At 44.8% G+C, this 14924-nt stretch overlaps 1 protein-coding gene across 6 annotated transcripts in view; it reads left to right on the plus strand.

Moving 5' to 3' along the window:
• Nucleotides 1-14924, plus strand: part of Map2k5 (mitogen-activated protein kinase kinase 5) — a 235694-nt gene that overhangs the window by 202230 nt on the left and 18540 nt on the right. The window lies entirely within an intron of this gene.

Below are 14924 nucleotides of genomic sequence, written 5' to 3' on the forward strand. Positions count from 1 at the left end.
CCATTGACATTGATTGACCTGATGGAATCCTAAGCCCTCAAAGCTGTGAGTTCAGAGAGGCAACATAGTCACTGTGAGCTGTACCCAGTGCTTCTACAGAAGGAATTCTAATATCCAGGTCTGAAAATTCTTGACTATATAGAAATAACACAACACACCCGTCCACGTGGACCTTTTTCCTTGAGTGAATTCTCTTGAAATTCACTACTCATCTAATGCATAGGGAAGTCCCTCGTACTGAGGAAGGCAGCGCCTTCTCTTCAGCTCTTTAAGAGCCTATTGCATGAATTGAGAGTCAGCTTTAAACTCCACAAAGGAAAGCCAGCCATGGGCAGCCAAGATAGGGAACCCCCAACTCTTTCTGCCCCTCTGTAATGATTCCATTGTTGAAGAACCCACTTTGAAATCACACTGATGTGAATCACAGGGAGAACCTTGGAATGTGCTGCCCAGCCTGGTGGCCTGGGATCAACAAACTTAGAAAAAAGTTTTCAGGCAGTGTAGCGTGAGGAGGTAGCAGGTAGAATGTTCTGCAGGCTTCAGACCACCACGGATATGTTGGCTCACATGGGGAAAAACCCACTTCTGCCAGTCAAAAAAAGAATGATGAGATTCCAGCAGAGGGGAGAGAAAATAATGGAAAAGTGGTAGAGAAATTTCCCCAAAATGCCAATAATCTGATTGAGGAAACAAAATCAGACCCTTAAACTCCAGGACAGAGAGACAACCAAAGAAGAGAGCATTTGGATAGGGGTTCTAGTCTGATTTCGCTATTCAAATTACATGTTTAAATATTTTTAAGTTAAAGAGATATGATAAAACATTATAGACCACTTGTTTCTATAAAGAATACCTCCTAAGGAATTAACCTTCCTTTAGGTCCTTTGGTTGCTCAGGTGGGGCTGTGGCCTATCGGACAGAGCCTCTGCCATGGGCCCTTCCCTGTGTCACCCAAACAGTGCCCCATCCCCTTTACTTCAGCATCTTCCTCCAAAAATCAAGAGGACATACTGAATCAGCAGGCCTTGTCCCAGGGTCTATGACTCCAGGAAGTCTGTTAGAACCCCTGACATTTCATGTGTGCTTGTGAAGATTTTCTTTTTTTTTTTTTTTTCCTGAAAAGAGAAATTCATGCCTATCGCTAATTTTGCAAAGGAGACCATGACCCTAAATGATTGCTAAGCTCCCTTGCTACCTTCCTATTCTGTTCCTTAGAGCTGTGTGGCCAGGACCAGACAGGCAGCTCAGGAGGGGGCGTTCATTCACTGGAAGGGTGCTTGCTTGGTGTGGGGGTGGGGGAGGCCCCTCCTTGTGGGGCGCAGCAGGGCTTCCATCAGCTGTCTGGCAGCCCTTTAACCTCCCAGCCTGCTCTGAATGAGGGCCTTGGCTCTGGCAGGGAGGGCGAGTGCCGCGGGTACCCACACGGTTACAATTTGGGCTCAGAGTGCTGTAGATCCTTCTATGCATTTAGAGTATTTCCAGGAGCTTCCCATGTCTAAGCTCTATTTAATGGAATCTATGCATAGTAAGTAATCAGGTCAGGAGAAGCAGCATCCCGGTTTGAGATCAATCGCTGGCTAATACTTTATCTAGGCCACTTTATTATCTCATGCTGATCCGATTCCCATTCTCCTCCTCCTTTGTAGCATGCACTTCGGCTGTGGGAAAAGTACGTATCCCATACATATTAAAAACATATACCCATTCTATCTGTATGTAAATGCGTGAGGCACAGCTGGATATTGCAGAGGAGTTTGATTTACTAATAGTTATTATCTGTTCTAGCTGTTCAGTGGCAGAGAGAATTTCAGAGAAACAAGCTGGCGCAGAAATTGTCTTTATGCTATTACTATACTGCTTTAGTAATTGTTTAAAAACATGGGTTTTCTCCTTAGGTTCTAATAATGGCTGTTATTTTGTGCATTTCCATGTACATTCCAGAGCAGGGCGTCCTCGTTTAGCATTTCTTGGGGTTTGCTTTTCCAGTCAGGCTCCTGGGAAGAAACACAGGGTACAGTTTGCAATTGAAATTTAACATTTTGCTTAGAAAGCAAGTAAATAGTGGGGCTGGAAATACAAGAAGCAGGTGTGGGTCTTAGGGGGAGGGGTGTGGGTTATAATCAAAATAGTGCTTTTGGATTTTTTTCCTTAGTCTAATTCCAGCAGCTGCAAACTTGAAGGCATCTCATTTCTCAGTGAAGGCTTTATGTATAAGAGGTGGTAATGTTTGGGGGCTAATAAACACCAAACTGCTCTAGAAAAATCTGTTTAAACATTTAATTACTTGCAAAGAGATGTTAACTTGTTTAACTCCTCTAAATTAAATTGTCACTGGTAGCTTTTCTGCTTTCCCAAACCTGATTGTAATTACATTTTCACATAGTCTAGTTGGTTGTTCTCTCAGTTAATCAAGATGTATGATAAACTGGGCATCTACATGGTCCCTTTTAAGAAGCAGAGGAAGCACCATGTTGGATTTTTGTCTTCAATGCTCAAATTCTAGTGTGACTTTGGGGTTCACACCAAATGGCTTTGTCTGTCATTATTAGACCCAAACCTTATGATCACTGGGAAAGACAGAATGCACCAGACAATTAAGAAGATGATTTTTATTCAGGAGATTACAACAGAGAGATGTTTACTAATGGGGAATGGCTCAAAGGAAGGGGCAGGGGCAAGGTTGTGTGGAGGCAGGTGAATGGAACCCCAGCAAGTCTTGGGGAGGTCATGAGGAAACATGAGAAGGGTCTGATCTGGGAGAGCAGATGTCCTTTGTGATTGACATAAAAGGTGGGGAGATTTCTCACCTGTTCCTTCTATCTGGGAGCACTAGACTCAAAAAAGAAATTTCAGCGTTACCACCACATTCTACTAAATGGCCAAAAGTAAATTTCCTTTCATTTTGACCCTGGGGCCTGTATGTGCCCTGTGAAGAGATCAGGCAGTTCCACAGCCCCCAGAATAGGGCTCAGAGACAACCGTGCCTGCAAAAATCCAAGCTTTTTAAAACACTGATCATGGTTAGTACACACTCGTGAACTTGGTTGTCACTCGATACATTTAGCTATTGTGTATGTCACATACAGCATGTTTTAAAACGAACCTTTAGGGCCAGGCTCTCATGTCTGGCCGCCATTCTGCAGACATCATTTTTGCTTTTGGCTATTCATTTAGAGGAACATACAAAGCAGCTCATTTGCAGGGAGAGGTCCTGGCTGGGGTGCCTTCAAGCACAAAAGCCATCGAAGAAGCGTGGGGGCTGCACACGGGGTCCAGTTGACAGCCGTGTAATGATTTCTTTCCTCAAGTTCTGAAGGCCATTAAAATAATCTGTTGGCATCTGCTTATAAATAGGGATCCACTAGTAAAGAAGTTGCTTTTAGCTTTTTAATTGCACATAATTACAACGGCAGAATCACTGTCTGGATGCTTGAGATCGCACTAAATCAGACAGCTTTAATTTGAATTTTTGATGACACGTTAGCACTTCAGCAAGAACAGAGAGATTATAACCCCAGAAAACAGGCTTTGTTTTTCCTCAGATGTGACCGCTTAATCTTTTTATGAGACTTTAGCACATAAGCACACGTGTGTGTGCGCACGCATGTGTGTATCTTTATATAAACACACATGGCAAGAGAGATACAGATAAAGTCTGTCTTCCTTGATCACGGTGATCTGACAGTTTTGACTCCCCAGTTAAGGGTAACTTTCTTCCATCAATCAGTCAGATCTCTTAACACCGTGGTGATTGCCTGTTTAAGATTGTGGTTGTTTGCCCAATCAATAAATGGACAAAAGAACTCAACAGACACTTCTCAAAATAAGAAATACAAATGGTCAACAGATATATGAAAAAATGTTCAGTATCTCTAGCAATTAGGGAAACACAATCATAACTACATTGAGGCCTTGAGCAACTTAGCAAGACCTGTCTCAAAATCAAAAATAAAAAGGGCTGGGGATGTGGTTTAGTGGTTAAGTGCCCCGAGTTCAATCCCTGGTACCAAACAAACAAACAAAACTACACTTGAGATTTCATCTCACTCTAGTCAGAAGGGTAGTTGTCAAGAATATAAATAATAGCTGGTTGTGGTGGTGCATGTCTATAATACCAGTGACTCAAGAGGCTGAGGCAGAAGGATTGCAAGTTTGAGGCCAGCCTCAGCAACTTAGTAAGGCCCTAAGCAACTCAGTGAGACCCTGTCTCAAAATAAAAAGGGCTAGGGCTGGGGTTGTAGCTCAGTGTTAGAGCTCTCGCCTAGCATGTGTGAGGCACTGGGTTTGATTCTCAGCACCACATAAAAATAAATAAATAAAGGTATTGTGTCTATCTACAACTAAAAAATATATTTAAAAAAAAGGTGGGGCTAGGGATGTGGCTCAATGTTTAAGTGCCCCAGGTTCAGTCCCTAGGATCAGAAAAAAAGAATAAAATAATGGCAAGAATGTGAGGGGGAAGGTACACTCATATGTTGTTGGTGGGACTGCAAATTAGTGCAACCACTCTGGAAAACAGTATAAAATTCCTCAGAAAACTAAGAATGATACCACCACCAGCTATTCCACTCCTCAATATATATCCAAAAGATTTAAAATAGCATACTACAGCAATTAAGCCACATCAGTGTTTATAGAAGCTCAATTCACAATAGCCAAGCTATGGAACCAACCTAGGTACTCTACCTTCCCCAGATGAATGGATAAAGAAAATGTCCTATATGTACACAATGGAGTATTACTCAGCAATAAAAAAGAATGACATTATGGCATTTGCCAGTAAATAGATGGAACAGGAGACTATCATGCTAGATGAAGTAAGGGGGAGAAGGATAAAAAAGCAAAAGAAAAAAAAGAAGCAATTGCATCAAAATAGAGGAAAGAGCAGTAGATCAGACAAAGGGGATTGAGGAGGAGGAAGAAGGGTTTAGAAAAAGGAAGAAGAGTGGAAGATTCTGACCAAAGTTCCATATATGTGTGCATGGACGTGGCACAGCAGCCTCATGCCAGATTCACTGGGCTTTGCCAGACTCACAGGCTCCTCTTAGGTCCCATGCAGATTCACTGGGACCTGCGGGGGGGTGGGGGTGGGGGTCTTGGGAGTCTGTTACACCACTGCAGGTCCCCATTGCAACTACTCAGAAATGTTATTTGGGTGGCAACTGCAGCCTAGAAGTCCCCCTCTCCCCTCTCCTTGAAGGTGTTTGTCCTCTTCCCTGAAGTTTTTCCCCTTCTCAGGGCTTACTCCCTTCCCTAAGCCTTCCAGAATGTATGGTAACAACTCGGCACAGCAACTAATGACACATTCCTCCAGAGTTGGTCCATGTGGCCCAGCGGTTCTTACTTGGCTTCTCATCAGAATCATCTGGGAGGTTTCAAAAAAGAAAGAGGTGCCAGGATCCCAGCCTAGATTAGAGGATCTCTGGCATTTGGCTGAAGGAGCAGGCACTTTAAAAAAAAAAAAAATGTTCTCTAAACGATAGTAAGGAGCAGCCAGAAGTGAAGCTGATGGTTTAATGAAACTCACCTTTTTCTCCAACGAGATTGTAAGTTCCTTGAAGGAGGACAATGATCTTATAAATCAGTGCCTGTCTGTCCTGTTCTAATATCATTCAGGCTAAACACGTATGCTTTTCTAATCCAAGTCCCTAAAATACTGTACTAGGCACTGAAGAGCTAAAGTCAAACAAGACATGTCCCTTGTTCTCTAGGAGCTCATAAAGCTGCAGAAATGGACCCAAGCAGTCTGTGGACATCATGATACCATATAGAATACACAGTCTGAACAGAGGTCTTTGACTTCCTAGAGGTCATGGGATAAGATGAAATTTCTAGGAAGTTGCAGGATTAGCAGGATAGTATTGGGAGCATTTGACAACCACTGCACTTAGGCCAGATCAGACACCTGGGTCACCAGGATGTACAGAACAGCCTGGAAGTGCCAAGCAGGTAGCTGCTGGTCAGCAGCACTGTGGTTAAGTCCACTTGAGGTCGAGAACAGGACCTAGAGGGGACCCCCTGGCCAGCATTGTCTTCCTTGTTCAGGTTGACATCAGGGACCCCATCGATCATATCAGATGCATGTCATCCGTCCCCCAGCTCTTGGGAATAATGGATTAGATTGAAAAAGACCAGAAACATTGAGCCATTTGAGGAAGACAATAAAAGGATCTTAAAACTAGTCCCTGGGAATTGGGAATCACTGTTGAAGGTAGCAAAGTTGTTTTCCTGTGAGTACACACCAATAAATAGCTGTAATTCTTATCAATTATTAATAAGCCTAACCAGGAATTTCAAGGGCTAGAAAAATTATTAGAAGCCTTCTATTTACAGTTGTAACCAGCTGGATTTGTTTAATGGGTTGTTTGCTTTTTAATTTGTAGCAGTTTTGAGAGAGACCTTTGGGGATTGCTGAGCCTTGTGGCTTCAGATGCACAGTTGTTTGGGGCAGATCAGCCTGCAGAAAACTTGAGGTTCACATGGCCATTTGGAGACTGAGAAAGGCAGTGGAGACATTTGGGCCTTCCGTCCTCTATTTAATTTTCAAGATTAGAATTAAACATTAGGCCTTGGTCTACCGAGAGACATTTGCCGAAGCTTGGACTAGTTTCTTTACAGTATCCTGGTTTACCGCTCCTCTGTTCTCTTAAATATAAATGGTCACTGATTCTGAAGAAGGAGAGTAGGTACCCTTCGTTTATTCACACAAAGGTTCCCTTGACACAAATAAAAATGGAATTTTCAGATGTAACCCGATTAACTCTTAATTGTATACCAATAGCCTGTGTGTGTCTCGGCTCCCTCAGAAGCCTTCCAAGCGTCCTGCGCCTCCTTTTAAAGTTGGGGGGAGGGGGATTCAATTAATAGCAGGACTTTCTAATTGTGGGATCGGAGTGGAGTGGACAAAAATTTGTATAAATAGGGTACATTTTTCCACTTAAGAGGGCTGTGCTGAAACATTTTTAATTGGATTTTCATGGTGATTGACAGCATTTGATTATGACAGTAACTTTATTTGGCTGGACTGCTTTAGCCTCTTGTTCAGATTTTTCCATCAAAGCTCTTTTTTATCCTCTGAATCCCCAGTGGAGCAGCAGTCATTGTGGAAGAGCCTTTTAGCACCTTTGTTGTGGCCGTCCCTGGTGATGATTGGGCCCAGCTGGTAGTAGATAAGAAAATGTTCCTTTCACAAAGCGGCTGTGTCTCCCGCCTCTGCGGTTTCAATAATTTTAAGAGCCCCCCAAACCTGTTGAGGATTAGAAGTAGCTTTAGATGTGAAATGAGTGTTAAGTATTAGTAATCGGGAGATTAGGGCCCCAGGGACGATGAGAGATAAACAACCGCAATTAAGGCAAATCTGCCGATGTAAACAAAATTTAGCAGAAACAGATGCCCTAACCATTTTGGGGGATTGATTTGAGGGCACCAAGGAATCGATTTTTGTCTTGTTTACACTTTCAAACCCCTGTGATACACTGGAAGGCTGAATATTTCATACAGCCTGATTTTAGTTAATTTTTTTCCAGCGCCTCGCAGTAGGCTCCTCTCCTCTCACAGTGACCAGGCCTGAGTTTATTCAGCATTCACAGGGAGCAGCTAATTGTCTATGAAGGGCCCCCGTGTTTAAATGGGCTTGACAGGAATTTAAATTTTGTTTCAATCAACCCCTGTGCTCACAGCCTGCTCCAGTTTCTAATTTTTAAATTAAACATGATTTTTTTTAAGCCACAGCTCTGCCTCTGGAATGCTTTCACTCTGAAGGCAAATCGGCAACCCTGGAATGCTGGTTCAGGCGGGGCCTGCGGCCCCAGCTCCTCGCTGGAAAGTTCTATCTCTAGAACAAGCCTGGGCCCCTGTCGGGGAGGTCAGCAGAGCCAGGGCTGGGCACCCCCTCCTTCCAGGGCTCCTGTCTGGGCAGCAGCGCCGCAGCAACCAAAAGTGGGTTAATCACCAAAGCTCCAAAGGTGTGAGTGTGGCTTTGAGGGCCAGCTGAATTAGCACCCTCTGCACGTCTGGCCCAGGCGCGAGCTCAGACCCTTTCTGCCTTGGAAGGTAGGCAAGCGCACGCTGTGGGCATCACAAATGTCGCCAGCCTCAGCCTCATGCGGAGCATCCTGCCTGATGCCCAGCAGCCTCACTGGGACCCGGTCCTGTCCTCAGCCAGCCCACAGTCCCACAGGGACCGTGAGGATAGAAATAGCCTTGCATGGGGTAGAACGCCAACTGCTGTCCCGCCCTCACCTGCTCCTCACCTGCTCCTCCTGCCCCCTCGGCCCAGCCACCCCTTTACCTGTGGATGCCCCTGATGTCCCCAGTCCCCACACATGTCCCCCATGCCCACGCTGCTTCCTCCTCTGGGAAGGCCTGTGCCTCTCATGCACAGGTGAGCTCCTACTTAGCCTCCAAGACCCAACTGGCACAGCCCGTCCAACGCCTCCCCAATTGGGATGGGGACCTGCTCGGGCACATCCTCCTTCTTCTCAGCAAGGACCTCTGTTGGTGCACCTCTTACACCTCCTGGCAGGGACTGGTTCCCATGCTGTCAGGCTGCGATGGAGAGCACGGAACAGCTTCCTCTATCTCTGTTGGCATCTGGGCCAGCCCTCAAACCACGTGGCGCATTCAGGAATGGCTGTCAGTTGAAATGGTAGGAACTAGTTGAAATGAGCCCCGTGAGGGAGGGGTTCCTTCCCGCTGGGGCATCTGGGGAGGCTTTGTAAGCAGAGAAAGGTGAGCTGGGCCTCGCAGGACCGTTGTGTACTTTCTGCACACAAATGTGAAACACAACTTGGATTGTAAGGGAAATAACGGACCCTCTGATATCTACTAGCCAAGATCGGACCACAGTTGACTTTCTCAGAACTTAAAAGAGAGGGGAGTCACATTTGCACCCAAATTGTAGCTGCAGATGAATTCAGATAGGATTCTGTTCCCTAAGCTTAAAAAAAAAAAATAATCTAATGGCACTTGCCTATAGTCCCAATTCTACAACATAATGAGATCTGGTCTCAAAAAATTTTTTGTATTTACATAGAAATTATTGTAAACAGGTAATTTTTAAACACATGTGTTAGAAGTTCTTTCCTTTAAGTTATCTCATTTTACCTTCACATGAACACTGAGGATTATACTCATTCCCACTTTACTAATAAACTAGAGGTTAGCTTACTTGCCTGGAGTCACACAGCCAGGAAGAACACAGGATTCTTCTGCACTACATCAAAGGTGTATCTGCTGGTGCATAGTAGGCAGGGGAGTGTTCTTGTGGTTTTGAGAATCTCATTTAAATCAAACTATTTCGGAAAAATAGAATTAAATACAAGGACACCCCCCCCCAGCAAAGAAACCTGTAGGAGTTCAGCAGCATGTGCTTGTGAAGCCAGTGCCCCACTCACTCCTACGGTCCCTGCCACCTGCCGTCCCACCCCTGCAGGGCCGTGGTCAAGGCACAGTAGGTGCCATTCCCAAGTGGCAGGGTGTGGCTGAACCTCAGTCCAAACAAAACAAGACAGGAAGAAAGCAAGCAATTACCAGCGTTTGCACCTGGTCTGTTAACTGGCATCTGAGGGAAGCCGTGAGGAATCTGTTATATTTTGGTTTGGGCATCCCATGGCAAAAACTGAGGGCAGAGTGTGCCCTGCCAGTTATCTGCCCCAAACCTCTCACCTCTCTAGTTCCACCCTCATGGTTATGGAAATGAGCAGCTTCAAGAGATTGGGAGCCATTCTTTTGAGCCCACAGACTTTACTGAGCACATACCATGTGCAGAGGTGCTATGATTTGGTGCTACTTAAACAGTGGCCTGTGGACCATGGTCATGACCACACTGTTTCTGGGCACAGCAAGTGAGGAGCCTGTGCCTGCCCCTCACTTTGTGCCTGTGGCCAAGCCTTCCTTAGTCCATCTGCCACTGTCTTGGAGTTGGTCTTGGTGAAGGAAGCCACGTGCTGGTTCCCATGGTGGCACTGCTCTTTACCTCCCTGCACACCAGGAGGAAGTGGTTCCCAAGCCATCAGACACTAATCCTGCCCCCCAGGAGCCAGCAGGGTGAGGAGGCAGGGCCTGCACATAACCCCTGCAACCCGCAGCTCACCCAGCACAAGGCTCCAAGGATCTGTTCGGAAACCTCTGTCAGATTAACAATCAAAAAGAACTCCATGTCAAGGCCTCATGCATGGTGCGTGCCTGCTGTCCCAGTGACTAGGGAGGCTGAGGCAGGAGGATCACAAATTTGAGGCCAGCCTCAGCAACTTAATGAGACCCTGTCTCAAGATAAATAAATAAATAAAAGGACTGGGGGTGGAGCTCAGTGGTAAAGCACCCCTAGGTTCAATCCCATACCAAAAAAGAAAAGAAACCTCTGGAACTCGGGTACGTGCCCTAGGAGACATGAACTAAGGAGTAAGGACACACAGAACAGGGAATCCAACAGACAGGATCCATCGGGAGGGAGAGGGCAGGTGTGTCCACACTAACAGCTGCTCAGGGAAGGAATGGGAGCAGCAAGATCCCCAGGGTGGCTCATGGCCTCGCTCCTTCCCATAGCCATGGTGACATGGGTGCAGCTTGGAGAGGTCTGTCCAACAGCCAGTCGGACATACTGTGCTCTCCGTGTGACGTTAAGGGGACTGTGGAGCTTGAGGGTCTGTCAGTGAGATAAGAAGCAACCTGGAAAGAAAGAAAAGAAGGGGCTGGGGTTGTGGCTCAGTGGCAGAGCACTTGCCTAGCATGTGAGAGGCACTGGGTTCCATCCTCAGCATCAATACAAATAAAACAAAGGCATGCTGTCCATCTACAACTACAAAATAAATTTTTTTAAAGGATTTGGGTGTCAGCAGACAAGGTTTCGAGGACAGGCACTGCCTCTAGACAACTGGACAAGCAACAGCTACTTACTTGTCTGAGCCTGAGCTACTCTCTGTGTGTGTGTGTGTGTGTGTGTGTGTGTGTGTGTGTGTGTGTGTGTGTCAGGGTAAAGAAACTCCTGGTGGTGGGAAGGGGGCGGGAGTGTTACTCTTCAACCTCCATGAGATGGACTTGTCAACTGTAAAGTGCTTGACCTACGGCACCAACAGAGGGCTGTGAGCGTCTCATCTAACCTTCCTGGGGGTCTCCAATTAGTAGCTCATAGAAGACAGATTTGTTTAGTGGAACTTAATGTGACCTAGAACGAGGTGTAAGCATGTTGGCTGTTGGCAGTTGGCATCCACTGGCTGGTGGCTTCTGGGGTGGGTTTTGGTGAGTCACTCCTCCGTCATGTCTGGCCTCTGCTAGCAGGAAACCGTGCTGAGCCTGTGGTGGGAGGGGGTTACTGCCAAACAGCCAGCCAGTGAGTACTTGTTGTCCAGGGCTGGGAGGTGTGTGACGGTACAGTCAGACTAGAAGAAACTCTGTGACTGGGCATGACGGCACAGGCCTGTGATCCCAGCGACTCTCGAGGCTAAGCCAGGAGGATCACAAGTTCAAGACCAGCCTCCGATACTTACCAAGGTCCTATGCAAATTAGAGAGACCCTGTCTCTAAATAAAATATAAAAAGGGCTGGGGGTAGACTGGGGTTATGGCTCAGCAGTAGAGCACTCACCTAGCACATGTGGGGCACTGGGTTTGATCCTTAGACCACATAAAAATAAATAAAATAAAGGCATTGTATCCAACTACAACTTAAAATTTTTTTTAAAAAGAAAGGGCTGGGGATGTGGCTCAGTGGTAAAGGGCCTCTGAGTTTGATCCCCAGTTTGGTACTAGAGCAGAGGAGACATGGCCCTCAGGAGCATAGATAGAGGACATAGAAGTGAGGCAGAAATATGATACACGCTCAGCACAGTGTCTGATGTAAAGTAAGTGCTCAATAAATGGTAACCCTTCATCATCATCACCACTGCCAGGGAGAGGGAAGATGCTCAGGGAGGAAAAGAGCACAGGCTGAGACTAGAGTAAGTAGAGGACATGGAGGAGGCCAAACAAAGACCCTGGAAGTGATAGAATTAAAGTTAGTTGGGTGGCCAGGTTCCCTGGAAGGGGACTTTGCATACTTCCTGGGAGGAGCCGGGCAGCAGGAAGCTGTTGATCCTTTAGAAGAAAAGTGACTGGCCACTGCCACCCATGACAAGCAGGTGGGCAGTTGGCAAGGGGGACATACGCAGGCTATATCTGCCTGCCCTGGGGGCCAGACTCTGACTAAAATTGATCCTGAGTAGGAATGTCCTGATCCTGGCGCTCTCTCTGAAATTCCATGAAGGTCTCTAGCAAGAGAGTGGGGACCAGACCTCAGGGCCTGTAGCTTCCTGCCCGCATGTCATTTGTCTCTCTTTCTGCATCTTCTCTTCAGTGTCCTTTCTGTCACTATCAGGGAAAATCATTAGTATGCTAATCTAGCTAGCCATCATTTTAAAACTGACCTTTGCTAACCTGCCTTTGCAATTTCAGGAACTATGTTTGACTTCTCTAAAAGTAACCTTAAATTGTAGTCTTGTAAGAATTCCGGAGCTGTATCCTTCACTCCTTCTTCTAATGAGGTTATGACCAAATGCTCATTATAATTGCTTTAGACTCCTTTTAATTTTCAAGCTTATTAATCATAAGAAGAGTTATTTAAAATTGCATAAATTAATCTTAGATTAAAAGCCCATCAAAGCCTCGAAACAATTAAGAATAAGTAGGATTTCCCTGGGGCAGCAAGTTTTATTTTAATATTGTAGTCAGGTGGATATCAGAACCTTGAAGTATGGTAGTGATTAATGTATGCAAAATTTAAATGAGATTTTTTAAATGGCAAATCTAAATCACATATTGACCTAACTGTAGGCTTTAACTGCATTGTCTGTCATATATTTAAACTGTTTACTAATCAACATTTTAATTACCATGTATGATGCTGGCAAACCCTAGGACAAATAAAATCCAGTATTTTAAAATGTTGCTGGGAAGTCTGGTGCCCAAAATATAAGACTCCACTGCTGGGAGGCCTGAGGAAGCGGCTCAGACCACAGCCCAGTGCAGGCCTCACATGGGGGCTCTGAAAGCTACTGGGCCCCAGCCCTCACCTTGAGGCTCCCCACCCATCCCTCAAGCTGCCCCTGGGTCTCCTTGGAAGTTTATTCACATTTAATTAGGGAAAACTTCCTTTCTATATTTAAGTCTCAATTGCCAAACATCATTTATTTTTTTAAATATATATATTTTTAGTTGTAGGTCGACACAATACCTCTATTTTATTTTTAATGTGGTGCTGAGGATCCAACCCAGTACCTCACATGTGCTAGGCGAGTGCTCTACCACAGAGCCACAACCCCAGCCTGCCAAACATTATTTAAGCTGTGTAGTTCTGGGGTCACTAGGCTTTCCCCTCATGTACATGATAGGGAGATAAGATATTTCCAGAAAGACTTTTTCTTTTGGGGTGAGGGTGCTAGGGATTGAACCCAAGGCAAGCACTCTACTAACTGAGCTGTATCCCCAGCCCCCAGAAAGACATTCGATTTGACCTGAGCCTCTTGTCTGACCCCTCGACCCTCCTTGGTCACTGCAGGGGTGACCAGGCTGTGCCCCAGAAGGTGTCCATAGCTGCGTTATATTTGGAAAGAATCCCTCTATTTTACACATACCATTTCATTGTCAAAGGTATACAGGTAAGAAGGCCACCTGGAATAAATTATTTCACCCTCAGAAGTTAAGTTGCCAGTTGATAGAAAGGGACAGTAGTGTCCAACCCACTGGTTCTGTTTTGGGGAAAGTCCAAACAAGATAAAGCATGAGTGGTAGAAAACAATAAGTCCCCTCCAAAAAATATTTATTTATTTATTAAGAATTAATAAATTATTTTAAAGAATTTAACCTTTATTTTTCATTAATTTGTTTTTTATGTGGTGCTGAGGATCGAACCCAGTGCCTCAACAGTTCTAGGCAAGCACTTACCACTGAGCTACAATCCCAGCCCCCAAAATGTTTATTCTTGCCCTAAAAATAAATGTATTTTTTTAATATTTATTTTTTAGTTGTAGTTGGACACAACACCTTTATTTCATTTGTTTATTTTTGTATATGGTGTTGAGGATTGAACCCAGGGTCTCACACGTGCAAGGCAAGCGCTCCACCACTGAACCACAACCCCAGCCCAAATGTGTATTTATTAATGTTTCTTTTTTGTTGTTGTTTTGTTTCATACCAGGGATTGAACCCAGCACTTAACCACTGAGCCACATCCCCAGCCCTCTTTTATATTTTATTTAGAGACAGGATCTCGCTAAATTTCTTAGGGCCCCTCTAAGTTGCTGAGGCTGGGTTTAAACTTGCAATCCTCCTGTCTCAGCCTCCTGTGCCACTGGAATTACAGGCATGTTCCACTGCACCCAGCCAATTAGTGTGTTTCTAAAAGTAGTCTGTAATTTATAGTTAAAATTCAGATAGTACAGAAGGATATACCACAAGAAGTTAGTCTTTTTACAAACCCCAAGCTCCTACCCCTCCCCCTAGCCCTGCTCTGCAGAAATAAGCACTGGTAATAGTAGCTTGTGTACCCTAGAATCTTTAATTCTTTTTATTATGCACTTTGCTTTTTCAATGAATATGCCTTTGAAATCCTTCCAAATCATATAAAGGTCTGCTTCATTCTTTTTAATGGCTGCATGATACTCCACAATATGGATGTGCCATATTTGTTTAACCAGGACCCTGTCATAGAACATTCTGACCATTTCAGATTTTCACTGTTCAAACAGTGACTTTGTGTATCCTAACTGGATGTGAGAATGCTATTCTTCCTCATCTCTTCAGATACTAGATTATAAGACTTTAATCTTTGCTAACCTGATCAGTGGTAAATGGTATCTAGTTATTATTTAATTTGTATTGCTTTTATTAAAATGAGAATGAACTCTATTTTTTCTTATATTCATTGGCCATTTTTTTAACATCCTTTGCCTA

This window comes from Urocitellus parryii, chromosome 6 (genome assembly GCF_045843805.1).
Source record: "Urocitellus parryii isolate mUroPar1 chromosome 6, mUroPar1.hap1, whole genome shotgun sequence".
NCBI classification, from domain to species: domain Eukaryota; kingdom Metazoa; phylum Chordata; class Mammalia; order Rodentia; family Sciuridae; genus Urocitellus; species Urocitellus parryii.